The following is a 19,686-nucleotide window of genomic DNA, read 5'->3' on the forward strand; positions in this document are numbered from 1 at the left end:
GTAGATCTTGTGAACTACTCACACATGCATACATACATATGTTTGATTGTGTGTACGCAGAAGCCGCGATGCTCACAAATGATGGGGTGATCATTGTAGAAGCCTTTGACTGCCTTTGTGCCTTTATATGTGCGTGTGTGTATGTGCATGTGTGTAAGCATGGGACATGAGCATTGGCGTGTGCCTACCTCAACTTAAAATTGTGCGAACGATTTTGGGTTTTGAATTTAAGAGGCGCGCTTATAATCGTTCGCACAATTTTAAGTTGAGGTAGGCACACGCCAATGCTCATGTCCCATGCTTACACACATGCACATACACACACGCACATATAAAGGCACAAAGGCAGTCAAAGGCTTCTACAATGATCACCCCATCATTTGTGAGCATCGCGGCTTCTGCGTACACACAATCAAACATATGTATGTATGCATGTGTGAGTAGTTCACAAGATCTACCAAATGCGAATTCGGGGCTCTGAAATCGCTACAGGCAGCAAGAGCTACGCACACAGGCACACAAATGCTCATAATACATATAGTAACGGAGACTGTGTGTGTGCACGCTCGTCGCGAAAGCATTTTCACTATGAGCACCAACGCTTTCATACCCTTCCCACAAGTAATATCGAAGACACATATACATATTTTGTACGAGCTTGGCAAACGGTTTAAAGAGTTCGGTATACTCTTCACACAGAAGGGAAGGCATGGGTTCTTGCTGCGAAGAAATTTCAATTTTCGTGAGCTGGCAGCTCAGAGCTGCTGCTTGTGCTCACATGCATACACACATATACACATTTGAGAGAGCATAGAGCATCGAGAGAGAGAGAGCAAAGGAAACATTGAGCATAGAGGGATCTTTTGTTCAACATTTGACCATCTCGGTCGAGCGTGTGAAGCGAAATGATTGTGCTTTCGTATATTTTCGTTGCTCGAGCCTAAAAGTAATTCGCCGAGCGAATTCAAAGCAGTCTGGGGTGCTAAAGTCTCAGAAAAAGCGTGCAAAAAGCTTTCCACTAGTTGTCTAGTCTATGTGTTCTCTGGTTAGTGATATAATATAACATAGGCTAGTAGCCTGTTACAAAGTTAATTCAAAGCATTCATACATTTAGTATTCATTTGTGATTATGACGATACATCCAACATTGTAAGCGCAATTATTTCATTCCCTCTGGCATCCCAGAAATCCCTATTACCATTAATGTTCGAAACTAGGAAGGATATACCACGTGTAAAATGCTCTGGATGCTATGGGTGCTAAGGAAGCTAAGGAAGGAAGAAGACGATTATTATAATATAATTCAATGAGCATATTCCCATTTTTTTCATAAGTGAAAAAATTTTCCAGTTTTTGTTTTGATTTTCACATTGCGATTTATAAAATATATTTTTTCATTGAATTACTAATTGTATGGAATCACTATGTGTATTACTACGTGTGTTATTGCGTTGTCTGTTATAGAATTACTTGAATTACCAATTACTAGGTGTGTTATATTTTGTTACCGAACCGGCAAACAGTTGTTATACCTTGAACCCATTGAAAATGGGAAATCATTCATTGTGCTGGAATGTATGTATATACATTTACACATTATGTTTACGATCTGAAAGTTTCATTAAGATCGTACGTCTAGAATTTAAATTATTCAACAAATAAATTCTCATAGTTTTGCTTACACTGCAGGGCAACCCAAGCGCAATCGCCTGTATATGTATGTGCGTGTGTGTGCTTGTGTTGTCTGCGTTTGTTGTGTGCTTGTGTTTGCTTGTATGCGTGTATGTGTGCTTGTGTTTGTTAGTATGCGTGTGTGTGTGTGTGTGCCTGTGCGAATTATTATTGAAATATCAGTTGCTTGTAGGGTTCAGGGGATCTCATAGTCGAGCAGTCTCGGCTAGAGCTTTCTTACTTGTTATTTTTGCTTGTTGATTAGAGATTTCCAGATAATCGTCTTTTAATTTTGTTATATAGTTAGTCCTTTAAACTTAACTTTGACCACTAGGCTCCTTTTAAATTGTCACGTTTAATTTTTATGACATTTGTCTTACGGCAAGGATTTGAACCTCGATATGAAAATCAATCTCGTACCACCATTATGCCAGCTAATTTCTTGTATTTCGTTTTAGAATCGTCTCGGCACGGATTAAGCCACGATTTCTTTTATGTTATAGAATTGTTTAGTGCACCAACACTTGCTAGAAATTATGTTATTATTTATTGCATTATGCTATGGCAAGGATTTTCACCCCATTACTGCAAATCGCAGAAGTACTTCGTAATTTTGCCAGCCATTAAAATAAAGCAAGTTATTTTTATAGAATTATTGACACGTCACCATTTACCTTTATTTCCGTGAAGAATGTGGGTCCCTGTTCGGGCGCCAGTTAAGCTCTCGCACACTAGAGCACTAGTGATTGGGGACGCTGTGTTGGGCTCTTGTGAATATAAACACCTTTGTGTTCAATAAAATAATATATTTTATATAATTTAGTAACAATAGATCTAAACTCTCTCTAGTCCGAATATAAACTGACCCCAAATCAGTTCTACTGATTGGGTTCTCCCCTTGAATGTCTGACTGAACTCTCCAGCCTCCTTAGATTGTCGATAGTCTTAGCTTAATAATGAATTTGGGATTAGGTAAATTCGGGGTTGGGAGTTCTGGGAATGCTTCTGACAGTGGTGTGGGCTTTTTATACCCTGAACCCATTGAAAATCATAGTATAATGGTTTTGTCAAAAGTATGTAACAGGCAGAAGGAGGCGTGGCAGACCCCATAAAGTATATATATTCTTGATCAGGGCGACAAACTGAGTCGATTTGGCTCTGTCCGTCTGTCTGTTCGTCCGTCTGTCCGTATGTATGAACGCGTCGATCTCAGAAGATATAAGAGCTAGAGACCTCAAATTTTTATATCCGTATATAAAGCGTGCATATCGAGTTTATCACTAAAAAACGATAGCTCAATCCGATATTTGTTTATCGATAAAAAACCTTATGGAAAATCAGTTAAAACATTATATCTCCCACATCTTTAAAGCTAGAGTGTCCAAATTTTAAATATATATTGAGACGCATTTTATACAATGCCGGTTTTTGTTAAAATTCACTCCCCGCCGCTATATCCACTCCTTACCCTCATATTTTTAAAAAGCGTATTTCAAATACTAGAGACGTGCTCCGGTGTACACATATATTTAAACATTGAAATTAAATTATTCAACAAATAAGTTCTAATTATATTGCCAACACTGCAGCGCAACCCAAGCGCAATCGCCTGTATATGCATGTTTGTATGCGTGTGTGTCCGAATTATTTTTTAAATATCAGTTGCTTAGAGGGCTCAGGGGATCTCGTAGTCGAGCAGTCTCGACTAGAGCTTTCTTATTGGTTCCTGTTGGTTTTGGGGCTATCGCTTAGTATTGCAAAGCGACTCGTTCCTTGACTATTTTGCCTGGTGGGCATCGCTGTTTATTTAACTTACTTTATGCTTCTGTGTATATATAAAGGTGAAGAATAAGTTAACAAATAGGTAACATTCGACGCCATTCAGGCGAGAAGAAGCTATCAACGGGCACGTGGTAGGTCTACATTTTTTGAGAAACAATTAGCTTAACAAGCAGCTAGAAGACAGTTAAAGAAGGCCATTAGGGCAAACAAAAGAAAGTGACTCCTAGAGTTGTATGACTCAGTCGAATATGACCTTTTGGGCAGGGCATCTGGAGCTTAAATCGATTATGGAAACGCTCTTTCCAGAAAGATCAAGCTCCATTCATGCCCCTGAGTCCGGGTCTGCTAACCAGGGCTCAACGAGCAACCACATTGTTTTTGCCTCATAAGTCTAAGATCTAACTCAGCTCCAGGGCGGAATGGGATCCCAAATCGTGCGCTAAAGCTAGCCCTCGCCTTGCACTCAAGTATGTTTGCCGAACTATACAATGCTTGTTTAATTCAGGAAACGTTCCCTGTGGCATGGAAGATCCAGAACCTGGTATTACTACCCTAGGCTGGTAAGCCACCAGATGAGCCATCTTCATACAGAGCGATTTGTCTCTTAGACACCATGGGAAAGGTGTTTGAGAAATTTATTTGCTCTAGACTGCAGACTGCTATTTCTAGTGCCTGTCACCAAATCAATTTGGTTTCCGGAAGGCCCGGTCAGCTCTAAATAAAATTGTCAGAGGAAGAACACTGGTAGGGTACCCGAACGCATACAGTGTCAGCTGGAGTACCCCAACGCTCAGCGCTGGGGCGTCTCCTATGGAATGTCATTTACGACAGCGTACTGCGCTGATGATGTAGCTGACGTCGCCATAGGCAACGAGCTTGAAGATACAGAGGATGTGTGCAGCAAAAGGATCAATCGCATACGGAACTGGTTGACAGGAGCTGGACTCGAGCTAGCAGCGTACAAAACGGAAGTCGTCCAATAGGACTGCTTACTAAAGCAGTCGCAAACAAATAAGAACGTTACAGTCGGGCGTTACCAACTGCAGAATACTCATTCACACCTCATAAGCAATTTAGTAGCTAAGTTTAGATCTAATACTGTAGAAAGTTCAGTTTTTTTTTGCCACGCCCCCTATTGGGCGTAGACACTTCATTTTTGGTCAGCATATAGAACAAGCTAACGGTAACCTAGCTGCAAAATTAGGATCCTTACGCTCAAAAAATGGAACTACAGGGTATTTTTGGATATGCCACTCTGCGATAAGACAAGACTATTTAATAGCCCAATGCTGAGCCTTACACAATCAGCAACAGACACACTAGATTTAAGGGTTGAAAAATATGTATGAGTCTGGGTATATAAACCCAGGCTGAGAACAATAAAGATCAATACAAAACTAAACACTATCAAAGTCAAATGTATTCGTTCAATTCCCGTTTCCCATTGAAAATTCTAAATATAAGCTTTCAGCTTTGGTGCTTTTCTAGCATTGACGAGCTCTACTTAATTTCAAGCTTTATTCTTAATACTCCAAGATAGTCGAGGACAAGAACATTTCTATAAGAGCTTTTATGATACTTTGAAGAGGCTTTAGTAAAAAGCTGAGCTATGAAATACGCCCCCTAGCGCTGTCCGATGCAACTCGGAATATAATTAATGCAACTGGGGGTTGGCAATGACTGAATAAGTGAGGCGCAGGCGTCGCTCTCTTCTACAATCTTGGTCTGCCATTCTGACATGCTCTCCAGCTCTATTGTGGACGCTCTCTGATGTTATCTATTCAATTCGTTCGCCGTTTTGAGGTTAAAGAGATGCAAATGTCAAAGACCTGATTTCAGTTTCAGTGCTTTCTGTGCACTTGGAGCACTTAACAGCGTGTACAAAATTCTCCAAAACGGTATTTCGCGAATACGACAAGTATTTTAATATATAGATGGATAGCAAACTGATTCAAATCAAAACACACGATTTCCTATTTATATATATTTTTTACTGATTATTTTTTGCGTGAAAATGTGTTCAATGTGTTCGTCATCCAATTTCCATGCTGTTCAGAACGCGCGCGTGTTCTGACTATGTGAGTGTGTGTCGATATGTGTGTTTGTATGTGTGGGTGCATGACTGTATTGGCTGTATTCGTTTGTGTTGTACCTATTATGTAAAGTGCTTTACTAATCGGTAACTGACAATTGGCAGGTGCATTGATTTTTATACTGGTTAACTGGCTCTTCAGTGTTAAGTCTTTAAAAAGTTTACTTAAATAAATGCAGACCCATAAGTATGCTACAACATCACGCGAATACACACACTCGCACTCACATGGGACAATGTTACACACGCACATACACACACAGAAAGATATCCGCTATCTATCGACGTCGCGACGCGTCGTAGCAACATGTTTTTGACTCAGATACTCGCACTCGTAATTTTTGCCCATTACTTACAGCTACACACATGCAAACACTCGCATACACACACACACATTAGGAGTGCGTGTTCATTTAATAAATTTATTATTTAGACTAAATCGGTAACGTTCGTATGCCTAGCCACACACACACACACTCTCTCTCTCCTTCTGTGGCCCTCTCTTTTCTCACTCTCTTGCTCTTTTGCCCTTAGAAATGTCAAAATATTGCTGAAATAAAATTGTTTGACTCGCATTCTCAGCTGCGCTGCACAGTGCGACGTTGCCAGCTGAAAGTTTGACTTTCGCAGCGAAGTCACATGTTTTTGAGCTTTCTAATGCTAGTGCACGTAGTCGCGCAGATGTCAGCAGTGATACATGTGCTGGGTAAGTATTTTACTGTGCAAAGCCCAAGCTATGTATTCAAAGTGTAACTTCAGTTACAAATCATTTGTATTGCGCAATGGCAGATTTGACGGCATTTCGAAATTGAAAAATTAACATGCTGCATGCATTTCAACTTTAGCCTTGCTCTACGTGCCCTGGCAACCTCCAGCCCTATAAATGTCTATGAGAGAACAAGACCTACAGCTGGCACCACTGCGATAACGGCTCTCTTTTGCTTTATCCCTCTCTGTGTGTCACCCTCTCTTCAATTTGAGCTCACTCTGGCGCTCTCGCATCGTCATCGGTAGCAAGTTCCATGTCGGCTGAAAGTTTAGTCCTGACTCATACGCGTAGTTGAAAAGTCCTTCGAATTGCCTTCTCAAAGTGCGCAAATCGAATATATTTTTTTTTCAGTGTCCTGCCTCTCTGTGTATGTACGTATCTATATAGTATACATGTACATGTGTACATAAATATTTGCGTGGGTATGTGTTAGTCCGTGATTGTTGTACACGCACGCGTGTTTATTGTGTATGTGCGTGTGTGTACATCGCGCTGGCAATAGCAAACAATACAATAATAATAATAATAAAAAAAAAACAACAACAAGCTTGGTATAAATTTACAAACTCAATCCGAGCAAAAAAAAAAAAAAAAAAAACATACATTTTCACACATAAATGTGCAGTGCCGCCTTTAAAAGCAAAATGATATATAAAGTTTGAGCTAAGCAAAGCAAGAACAAAAGCTGTGATTACAAACCAAAGGCGCGAAGTAACTGAACCAGGCAAACACAAAGCAAAAAACAAAAGAGAGAAGGCACAAGCGGTAGTGCCGCCTTATGTTGTTAGATTTTCATTTTCTGTTAAGCTTCTAATGTTGTTGTATTCAATCAAGGAAAGCATCTAAAGGCACCGAAATCAGGATTGAGGCACGATACTGAGCGGTTGGCTGCCTGAACCTGAAGAATGCGAAGAAAGACAATATTAAAACCGACTTCTTCTGTTTAATCTAATCGATTCGCAAATCGGGGACCACTTAATTTGGGAGCAGCAGATTTTGTGCTGTCCGTATTGGACGCTTCATTTACGGCTAAGTGCTTGTGGGTTCATTATTGCTACTGGTTAATTCTTAGGATGTTGCAAGAGCACCGTTTATTGTTCGCAGTTGTTCGTTGTCACTGTCACTGTCCCAGTCGCAGTCAGTCTGAGTCAGCGCTTGAACCTACAGCCCATTTCTTGCCCGCTTTTACGCGAGGGTAGTTATTTTTTGTGTTTTCATTTTTCGTTTTCCTCTCTTATTTATATTTTTGCCACGTTGCGCCTTCAACTTCAACCACTTACCGCCGCTGCCGTCGCTGACGCTGTGTACGTCATCGATATCGACGTCGCCCGCGCTTTGCACCCTGTTCCGTCTGCTGCTGTTGCTGCTGCTGGGGCAGCCATACAACAACGAACCAAAATTTGGTGTCATTGGCACTCTATTTTCTTCTTTCCACTCTTATTTTTATATATATTTTTTTTTAACTTTCCACTGGGACATCGCGTGTTCGACGCGCATAAAGTTAAAATAAGACTTGGCACACGCACAGAAAATCAATTGATTAAAGAGTCGTGTATGCATACATATGTATCTTCATATAAAGCGAGGAATGAAGGAGAATTAAGCAGGTAGGAGAAAGGAAAAAAGAGAGGGAGTAAGAAAAGCGCTACATTAAGCGTATTAATCTTTCATTACCAACCACTGTAATCGGTGGCAACAACAACAAAAATATCTACAGCAACAAAACAACAGTAACAGCTGTCAAAAAGCAGATAAAAGAAGAGACACACATCTAAATAAAATTAAACATTTAATACATTTTTAAGTAAAACATAATAAATAAAAAATAATAAATATAACAATTACAAAGAATATAAGTTTGCATTTGAATAAAATACGCCAATGCACTATAGGAAAAAAGCCCGAAATTTTGGCATCAATTCTAAAAATAGAGCTAGGAGGTTGAAATTTTACATACACCTAAGATAGATTAAGTTAGAATTTCGAATTTTTTTTTTTACGATTTGACCATGCCTTCTTCCCGCCTCCTTGTTACCCATTAATGAAATCATGTGTACTTTACACATAAATTTTTTAAATGTATTATATATATCTTACATTACATATTTTTTTAGATGAAAATGAATGTATACAGCCTATTATATAATGAAAAAATGTAAATGTGTATTATCACTCCGTTTATACCCTGTAAAATTCAGAAAAATATAAAAAAAAATTTTGTTTTTTTTTTTTTTTATTTTACAATAGTTACCACATACTCAAAAAATAAACATCAATAATCATAATTTTCTTCATCCAATTCGATATTTGGGTTGAAATGGTTTGCATCATCCTCATCCTCATCTTCAGCTTGTAAGCTTTCAGTTTCATTTGTATCATCTTGATGCGCGATTTGCGGAGGCTCAATCAGAGCCAACAGATCAATTACTTCGCTTGAAAATTTTAATTTTCTGTGAAGCTTCTCTTTTTTTAAGACAAAGACTTGACTAAAGCGGATCAGATGAATCTAATGCCCTGTGAAAAACATCAGTGATGTTGTTTAGCCTACTGCTCTTTCTGGCATGCGACCTTCTGCGTTTCTCCGAGAACACCAACAGGAACTATACAGCTATCCATTATTTGGTATCCATGGATCAAAACTTTGTGCACAGTTGGGGACATGGGATACCAAGAATAGTTCTATAGAAGTTGGTAAATTGCCTTCTATTTTCTTTCTTATCTCACTCGCATTCTCACTGTGCATTGTTTTTCGTAGAACGAATGCCATATCATTTTCTTTGCATTTTTTTGCTGAAACCGATGCAGCATGTATAAACAGTTGGGTTGTGTGTTCTTCTTGACTTGCAAGATCAGAAGCTAATTTTCTCTTCAGCCGACTGCCTGCTTCTTTATAAGTAAGTTCTTTACGGCCAGCTTTATCTTGCGAGGACTTAACTTCTTTTAAGTTGATAAATATTTTGCCCTCGACCCACCGTGAATGTGTTGCTTTGAATCTATGCAGATTACGGTTACATCTGGGCAAAATATCTTTTAACAAAAGCAATAAACTGGGCAACTTGGGTAGAAATACTGTTTTCTACATTTTCATCCACATTATTATTAATTTTTTCAATCATAAACAATTTCACCGCGTCTGCTTGGCGATTATTGCTTGCCCATACGTCTAGAAGCTCTGAGCGCTTAAACTCATACTCTGCTATAAATACGTTATTTTTTCGAAATGGAGCAAAAAGGAGCAAAAACTGTTAATAGTCTCTTATAATAGAGGGTTCAGACAGTATGTTTGCATTTAAACTTCATCACTAATTGCCTCTATTTGTAAGTTATACTCCACGAAACAAGAACAATTTGTTTATTTTTTAGCTAAAATACACAACAACAAAACATTGAAAAATTAGACAATTAAACAAATGTACTCAAAAATTTGAATTGACAATTTATAATGCATACCATCAGTAATGTTTTCCATTTTTAAAGTTATAAATTTTATTTTTATTTACCGCAGTACTAAACTTGAAAGTTGCACAATTTTTCACGCGCTTTTTTTGCATACAAAGCAACTCTGGGTCAGCCGACTTGCAGTCCAGCGTTATATGGTAGGGGCAGTTCATAAATTTTTTTAAAAATTCGTTTTATATTAGTTAAGATATTTATTATTGGAAAATAAAAAAAAAGTTCAAAAATTGACAAAAAAAAAAATTGTATTTATGCCAAAATTTCGCGTTTTTTTTCCTATAGTGCAATGTTGTATTCACAACTGTTCACCGCTCACTGCTCACCGGTAATGCAACCGCTTAGCGCTCTCATCACCACTGACCACTAACACCGACCACCACCAATACCGACCACCACCACCACCAACCCGCGACATACTAGATAGACATAAGAACCACCAACCAAGAAATCATGAAACCAAGCAACCAACTCTACTAAGCTCAACTCAACTCTGGCTTGAGCCTCGAATCTCGAATCTCGACTCGAATCAACACAACTTAAATTGAATCATTTGGAACAAAGACAACGCGCTCTTTGATGACGATTCTCACAATGTCGTCAACGTTTTCATTTGTAAAATGTGAGCGATTCTTTACAGTTATAACTTACTACGTATCTAGATGCATAGATAAATATTTAGATACAACCTATCTAGGTATATGGGCATTTCCATCTCTTTAATCTTTTGAATCTATCATTAATCTTGTTGTCGAAAATAAAAGTTTGCTATTCTTCAACTTTATGCTGAGTTTTGCAAATGCCCATATGCATATGTCTTAAACTAGTTCTCGTTCTCGTTCTTGTTCTCGTTTTCGTTCTCCTTTTTAATAAAAATAAAAAAAAATTCTTAACTAGTTGCCCATCCGCACACTCCCTTACCTTAAGCCCTCACACACTGAAAACCTAGAATATTTTGCTACCCAACTAATTATTAATTTTGTCAAATAGTGGCAATTTTTTTGTGTAACGTTTCTTGTTTAATTTATGTTACAGTTAGCTAGCTAGACTGACAACAATAATTATTTTTTCTCTTTCCGAGGCTCCGTTGTGCAACACTTTGTTTTGAGCAGATCTTTAATGTAGCCATACTGTTATAGCTCATCTAACTATCCCTTCAACTTTTCCATTTTTTCTTTTTATTTTTGTACATAAACACATTATTTGTAGTTAGAGTTAAGCTCAAGTTTTCCAAATAAATTTAACATTTGGACAACTAGCTTGTAAATACATTTCTGCCCTCTTTGATTTCAAACGTTCTATAAATACTGTAGAATCTGGTTATAACGACACTCTAAGAACCGTCGTTATACCCGGAAATCTCTATAACCGTATAAGCTTGCTCATAAAAGTTTACCTAGAGACCAGAATTTTCGTCGCTATAAGCGGAGTCGTTATAACTGTATTCTACTGTATATATAACATTAACACAATATTGCACATAATCCACTTGAAGCATGTGCCTTACCGAAACATATATTAAAGTCTGCTAAAGCGAACATATTTTAAAGAGATCCCTAGATATTCATCAAGAAAGCTATCGAAAGTGAAACACTCAGCAATATTTTATTAAAGTGGAAATCGGTTTTTGGATAGGTTCCTCATCAGTATCTTTAAGTTATAATCCTTATCATAGTGTATAAACTAGTACATATCATTATAATAATAAATTTAAAAAAAACTCGAAAATTCTCGGGAGGATATCACTCTTGAATTGGCTTTTTGTTGCGATTCAGCTCAATCTTAGAATTTTTTGAAAATATACTGGCAAAAGTTATATGATAGCTTGCAAAAAATCAATTGGGATTCCCGGAACAAAAGCACAAAGGCCTTACACTACTCATAATCAGGTCAATAAGAACCTTAACCAAATACTTCCAAGCTATGAGTCCGAATTCTGAATTGAATGAACGTTTTTTAATAATTACTTGCAGTTTTTTTTTTTAGTTCTTAATTTAATGCGTTTGTTCGCTTGTGCGAATTAAATTAGGAACTAAAAAAAAAACTGAAAATAATTATTAAAATCAATAACCCAGCGACAGAAAAACAAAAAATAAAATAGAAACTTTTTTAATCGATTAAGTAAAAAATATGCCGAAAGTGTGTCTAATCATATGCTCAAATTCTTTTTTACTATAATTACTCTACACACAACATGAACACAAACAAAACAAAATAAAAACAACAACAACAAACCACAATCGAACTATAATCCATCCAAATATACGCAGCCAAATCTGAGCAATCGATTTACACCAAAGCATATGAGATTTTACTAGAAGGTAAGTGAAATAATAGAACTAATATTATCGAACAAAAAACAAAATGTTTGTTTTTTATACCCTGAACCCATTGTATATGGTATATTGGGGTATAATGGAAAATTATATAAGCGCCGAAGAAATCATCGCAGGGCGTCCGCCTCTGCGTCCGTATGAACGCCGAGATCTCAGAAGTAATAAGAGCTAGCGACTTGAAATTTTCTATGCAGATTCGTGTATACCATACGCAGTACGAGCTTATCATATTTTGTATTACAATATCAGCTGGCAGGGTTCACGGCATATCTTAATCAAGCAGTCTCGAAAAGAGCACTCTCACTTGTTTTAATCTATTCTGCCATTAAAAACTAGCTACTGAAGCAAGAAAATTAGTCGAAGTTGCTTAACTTTAACCATTTCAATGAGTTAAACTATATATAATTTGTATATAATATATATTGTATGCAACTAGCGACTAATTATTATTATGAGCTCGCAATTTTTTAATACTCTTCGCATACCATTTTACACTCCTTGTTCTTTTGTTTCTATCATCAGTTCATGATTCTGAAAGTTGCTGTTTTCTTTTCGTTGCTTTTCTTGCTTGGAAACAGACGACGGCTTAGCTCTAAAACATTGGTTATTAGCATAACGGGGATGTTTGGTAGGATGCTTGGGACGCTGAACAGAGCAACCAGCGCTTTTTGTTGCCTACTTTTTGGGGTCAGGGACTTGTTTTCAGACATCCAGTTGGTAAAAGAGAGAGACAGAGAGAGAAAACCGCTAAACCCACTCTGCTTTTATACCCTGAACCCACTGAAAATGGGAAATCAGGGTATAATGGTATTGTGAAAACTATGTAACAGGCAGAAGGAAGCATCGCAGACCCCATCCGTTCGCATGAAGAGATTTCAAAATATATAAAAGCTAGCGAGATTGAATACCTTTAGATTTAGAGATTTGGAGATACAAAGATTTACTGTGTATATACACTTGATGAATACAAAGATTTTGTAATTTACAGATTTTAAATACCACATGCCCTTCGCCATCAATATGGAAAAATCGTAGTTCAAGTACTAGAGACTTTGAAATGACACACATTTCTACCTTTTGATCACGGAAATTATGATCATGAAGATAGTTTTACTATAAGAGAAAATTTTCTACAAATAAATTCTCGTAATACTGCCCACACTGCAGCGCAGCCGAAGCGCAAAGCAAAGCGCGTGCTTATATGAGCGTGCGTGTGGAAGCATGTGTATGAATATGTGAATAAAAGCTGTGCAGAATGAATCAGCCTGCAGGGTTCTGAGTATTTCCTAGTCGAGTAGTCTCGTCTAGAGCCTTCTTGTTACTCATCGCATCAAACCTGTCCCTGTTATGAGATGCATCGCCGACTGGGTTGCAATTTTATGTGATTCATCGCCAAATACATTGGCCGCCAGCAGCAGGGCCGTTCTCCTGTAGACTCTCAGCATACCCCATTTTGATCATTTCTTCCAACCGACATTGTCGTCCGGCTCGACCCTCAAGTTGATGCTGTTGTTGTCCTCGATGTCATCATCATCATCCTCGCCGGTATCGGCTATGCCCTTGGATATGCTATGTTAACAATCACACTATGTTAACATCAGATCCCTCCTTTTTTAATTCAGTTTGCATCTAGTTAGCTTCCTTGAGCTGCATACACTTGAATAAAGAATGTTTTGGTAAAAACTCAAAATTCATTTAATCGAACATACATTGAAATATTAGGAACAATTTTTAATTTTATTTTTTTTGTCAACACTCCAATGTTTTGTTAATTTTGGGGGTCAATTCTGTCTTTGTGGTAACGCCTTAAAGTCAGTGTGTATAAACATTTCCAAAAAAAACCTGAGATTTAGGTATACTTAATAAGGGGATGAAAAAGAAGCACACACACACTACATACACATGATTTTGTGAAATGTATGTAACAGACAAGTGGAGGCGTTGCAGAACCCACAAAGTATATATATTCTTGATCAGGGCGACGAGCTCAGTTGATTTAGCCCTTCACGTCTACCTGTCTGTTCGCGTGTCAGTATCTTTAAGCGCGTCGATCTCAGAAGATATTTATATCTCTCTAGCTTTTAAGCTAGAGACTTGAAATTAGGTCTGTGTATATCACGCGGATATGGAGTTTTTCATTAAAAATCGATAACTTTTCCCGATATTTTATCATAGGTTAAAAACCTTATTGAAAGATAGTTATTTAATTATATCTCCCACACCTTTAGAGCTAGAGCCAAATTTTAAATTTAGACTTATATGTATTTTATAGAATCCCGATTTTTGTTGTAATTTACCCCACACCCTTTTATCCCTTGTGCTTTCATTCCTATGTCTTTCCATGTGTGAGTGTGCGTGTTTCTTGTGTAAGCAGAAAGTTGGGAAGAAATATTGTGAAATATCAATTCTTCGAAAGGTTCAGGGTATTCCGTAGTCGAGTAGTCTCGACTAGAGCTTTCTTACTTGTACGCATAGACAAAGCGTTCAAGGATATGAAATTTGTTACCTCGCGTCACACATGACAGAACAAAGTATACATTGAGCACGCACGAAGACATGAATGGAGCTGCTGAAGTACATGATATGTATACAGTATATGTTGTTGGAACGGTGGTTGATGAGGCTTTGCTATGGCCTTCGCCGTCAGATGAGTCATTTGGACTTGGTGTGTAAGCGAAACCGAATCGCCGTTGTCCTGGCAGCCGCCAGGTGGTAACTGACGCGTGGATTTGTGTTTGCGGCAGGAAGTCGACAGTGACAATGCGCTCAAGCTAAATATGATGTTTAGGCATTTTAATGTCATTTCAACGATCTCATTAAGTTCTTATAGTTGGATTGGATTACTATGACCAAGATCACACAAGATCTCGTTTTTACAAACACTCTTACTCCAAGGCTTTCAATTTGAGTTTTCTTTAGGCCTACGTAAAACATGCTCTGTCTAGTTATACTCAATTCACGATAGTGAAACGAATATATTAGTTTTGTGCAATACCCGCCTTACCATCCGTTTGTCCGTATGAACGCAATTTATTTCGGCGCTATTGAAAGTAGAGACTTGCAATGTAGAGCACATACTCGTGTATATCCTCAATATTCCCGATTAAAACTTGGTGTACAGGGTATTGGAGCAAAAAAATACACACACAATATGAAACAAGTAAGAAAACTCTAGTCGAGAGTGCTCGACTAGATACTACCCTGAACCAAACTAATAACAAGTAAGAAGACTCTAGTCGAGACTGCTCGACTAGGAGATACCCTGAACCCTCCAAGCTGATATTCTCATCATTCTGCACTACTTTTATGCACGCACACATGCATAAACATGCATCCACCCTCACGCGCCGCGCTCTGCTAACTGCGCAGTAAGCAGCGACTGCGCTTGGGCTGCGCTGCAGTGTGGGCAATAGTATGAGAATTTACTTGGTGAATAACTTCTTTTGTAAACACACGATCTTAATGAAATTTTCAGGGCGTAATTATATGGTCTGCGATGAGTCCTTCTGCCTGTTACATACTTTTTCACAAAATCATTATACCCTGATTTCCCATTTTCAATGGGTTCAGGGTATAAAAACGAACATTTAGTATGGCTAAAATTTCAATTTCGATGTATTTGAAAAAATAATTGAATCAGAAAACTCATTTAATAAAATATATAAAAATTTTGAAACAATTAAAAAGAATTTCGACGCGCCCTGGATTTGAACCCGAGACTTCCCTATCGAGCGCCACGCCTTTTATCACGACGCCACCTCACTGCTCGAAATTGCAATGGCAAAACTGCAGCAGCGCCATTGCAATTTCAAGCAGTGAGGTGGCGTCGTGAAAAAAGGCGTGATTCTAAGAATGTGCTAGAAGAAGTTTGAATGTATGTGTTCACACGTATAGGAAAACTGCTGTAGCTGAAACACGTGCGTTTGTTAATTGGCTATTTTGTTATTTTTTAACGTCGATTGACTTAACCGAATTTAATGAAACTTACAGCATATGATCTACATAATTGACAAAAATTTGACAAAAATCATTCAAAATTAGCTACAGTGGCATCTGCCTTGATTGATATTGTTTTTAATCGATAATAAAATATCGGGAATAGTTATCGATTTTCAAAGATAAGCTCGACATCCGCGCTGTGTATACGGTCATTTAAAAAAAAATTGAAGTCTCTAGCTCTTATACCTGAGATCTGAGATCGACGCCTTCATACATACGGACAGACAGACAGACGGACAGGGCTAAATCAACTCAGCTCGTCGCCCTGATCAAGAATATATATACTTTGTGGGGTCTGCCACGCCTCCTTTTGCCTGTTACATACATTTCAACAAAACCATTATACCTTGATTTCCCACTTTTCAATGGGTTCAGGGTATAACAAGTAAGAAGGCTCTAGTCGAGACTGCTCTGAAGTTTCCACGTCTAATAGTATTTCAATGTAGAATAATTCCTATTGTAGTAGGACTATCTGTACACGGTGAAGGGGGCGTAATATCCATATCTGTAAATTACATAATCTGTTTATTCATAAAATGTATGTTATTTTATTTAGCGATCCACAAAGATTTGTATAAGCTTGACTTTATTCTAATTAATTGAACGAATACACCTGACTTTGATGGTGTTTAGTTTTGTACTGATCTTTATTCTTCTGAGCCCGGGATTATATACACAGACTCATGCATAATTTCAACCCTTAAATCTAATGTATCTATTGCTGAGTGTGTAAGGCTCAGCATTGGACTATTACATATTCTTATCTTATCGCTGAGTGTGTAAGACTCCGCGTTGGTCTATTAGCTATTCTTATCCTATCGCTGAGTTTGTAAGGCTCAGCGCTCGTCTCCTTTGTAATCTGACTCTGGGGTTGCAAGGGTTGGTCTTCATTTGTCTATTTATACAGTCCGTATATATGACCATTATCTTTTTACAGCGAACTACCAGCTAGTCGCTGAGTGAGTCGGAGGCATGTTTACGATTTTCGTATATTCATATGTTCATGCCCGAACATTAATAGTTATTAGCAACAGTTTGTGCCCAGATTGGATATAATAACCTCGATGTTTGGAATGGGATATTAATCCTCAATAGTTTTTGCATTTAACTTTCTGAAGTCTATAACCAATCGCTGTTTCCGAACTCCATTTTCGTCTACGACCCATAAGGGGTTATTGTATGGGGATCTGGACGGTCTAATAATGCCGTTGTTAAGCAGCGATTGTATTTCATTATTTACAAACGATCTAACACTTATAGGGTTCGAATATAGTTTATAGTGTGTTGGCTCATCATAACGTGTTAGGATTGTTGCCACGATATTGGCCAGATTTCTCCTTCATCATTTCATCAAAAAACTGCCTCAGATCGAACCTGCAAATGACTAACATCCTGGCCTGCCAGAAACTGTATAGTTTCACTATCATAGTCATGAGTAATAAGTTTGGTTTTAAAATTCAAAGTCACATTAATTTTGTTCAACAAATCGAGCCCTAGAGCGCCATCAAACGATATAAGACTTTGGAGAATAAAAAAGAACGGAAGTTACACCAAATACATTAATTCTACTTTTAAGGGTTATAAATGTAGTTCCATGTATGGATTTTCCAGAACTATTTTTATCAGTCTGCCGAATACCTTTCAGCATAGGCAATGGTTGCTCCCGTATCGAGTAGCAGTTTTACTTCTTTCCCTCCTACATATCTAGTTATCCATGGCAGGAGGGAACATCCACTAAAAAATTAACCTGATCTTCTTCAATCTCTGCTACTTCTTGTTCGCCACGATCGTTGTACACCTCATCAAGATCAGACTTTTCTTCACTCAGATGATTAATTCTTAAATGATTAGTTTTGAAGCTTTGACGATCAGATGCCGTATTAAAATTAGATGTTGCCTGCCCGATTGGCCTCGACTTGCATACGACGTGTTTTGTCTCAAACGAGACGTAGAAGGGTCAACATACATTGGCTCGCTCAAAGATTGAGTAACAACCGGCGTGATTTTACTTTTTAGCAATTTCTGGTTGTCATTGGTCTTTGGGTTGCGAACGCCTGTCACCGATTCTGAGTTAGTGATTCTTTGAGTTGCCTGCTCCTCGTAATCGTTTCGGAAGAACCTTTTGCAAAATGCGAGGCAAAAGTTTAACGTTCATGGTTTGCCCCGACTTCTTCTGCTAGTGCAAGTGCGCATGGTAAATCAGAGGGCCTAGATGCAAATACTATATCGCATAGGGGATTTTTAAAGCAGATATAAAAACTCTCAATGCGTCGCCCCTATATTTTTCATTAATTGCTTTTTTCTCTATTTCGTCGTAATGTTGACAATTCCTGTTCAATAAGGTAAGCCGGACGCTTATCCGAGTAAGTAAAATCCAACCTAGCAATTATCGCATCGAAGTTGAGCACTGTACTAAAAGATGATAATACACCGTCAGCAGCACCTCTAATTTTATTTCTTATAATTGTTACAGCTTGGAAGTGGCGTGAACTCCCATGAAACTCTTTAAAAATCGCATATACATTATGCGCTGCGTCGCGCCAAGACACATATGTACCGTGCTGCCATGAAAAATCGGGAAGAGATTTCACAGCATCAAGCGTTTTTTCACATTTTATTCCCAGCACAATTTTATCTTTTTCCCACGTTTTTGCAGCCGTTTTATTATATATACCACTAAGTTGGTTTTTTATATTATTTAATTCGGCCTCAAACTCTCTTAGTGTGTTTTCAACAGCTTCGTCTACCAGAAATTTTTACTTGATCTGCATTCATTTTTAACCCAGTCTAATTTAAAGTTAATTAAAAACAAGAAAGAAAGCTCTAGTCGAGACTGCTCGACTACGAGATCCCCTGAACCCTACAATCAACTGATATTTCAATAATAGTTAGCACACACACGCACACACACACACGCATACAAACACATGCACACACACACACACGCATATACAGGCGATTGCGCTTGGGTTGCGCTGCAGTGTTGGCAATATAATCAGAACTTATTTGTTGAATAATTTAATTTCTAGACGTACGATCGTAATGAAACTTTCGGAACGTAATCATAATGTTAAAATGTATGTGTATACCGAAGCTCAAGTCTCTAGTATTTGATATACGACTTTTACAAAGATGAGGGTGAGGGGGTGGATTTAAGGGTGGGGGGTAAATTTTAACAAAAACCGAAATTGTATAAAATAAATATTTATATACATTTTGAATTTGGAGACTCTAGCTTGAAAGATGTAGGAGTGATCTTCGATAACATTTTTTATCGATAAAAAAGTATCGGAATGAGTTATCGTTTTTTAGTGATAAACTCGATATGCGCGTGATATATACGGACATTTTAAAAAAAAGTTGAAGTCTCTAGCTCTTATATCTTCTGAAATCGACGCGTTCAAACATACGGACGGACGGACGGACGGACGGACGGACGGACAGACGGACAGGGCCAAATCGACTCAGCTTGTCGCCCTGATCAAGAATATATATACTTTGTGGGGTCTGCCACGCCTCCTTCTGCCTGTTACATACTTTTAACAAAACCATTATACCCTGATTTCCCATTTTCAATGGGTTCA

The 19,686-nt window shown here is 38.0% G+C and overlaps 1 protein-coding gene and 1 long non-coding RNA gene across 4 annotated transcripts in view; one reads left to right on the top strand and one right to left on the bottom strand.

The window, feature by feature from the left end:
* Positions 1-19,686, bottom strand: part of LOC149090825 (uncharacterized) — a 45,486-nt gene that overhangs the window by 24,137 nt on the left and 1,663 nt on the right. The gene's annotated exons all lie outside the window — the stretch shown is intronic.
* The window catches only part of X11Lbeta (amyloid-beta A4 precursor protein-binding family A member X11Lbeta), a 152,493-nt gene continuing 143,055 nt past the window's right edge, over positions 10,249-19,686 (top strand). The window contains exons 1-2 of one of the 3 annotated variants that reach the window (XM_089264594.1): positions 10,249-10,389; positions 12,038-12,088. The gene's annotated coding sequence lies outside the window, so the exon portion shown is untranslated. Of the gene's footprint in view, positions 10,390-11,934; positions 12,089-19,686 lie in introns of those variants that run through there. The other 2 variants (XM_089264595.1, XM_089264596.1) reach the window with 2 other exon arrangements.

The sequence above is a fragment of the Drosophila navojoa genome, chromosome X, assembly GCF_054131105.1.
Source record: "Drosophila navojoa isolate 15081-1374.11 chromosome X, UAZ_NAV_1.0, whole genome shotgun sequence".
Taxonomy (NCBI): Eukaryota; Metazoa; Arthropoda; class Insecta; order Diptera; family Drosophilidae; genus Drosophila; species Drosophila navojoa.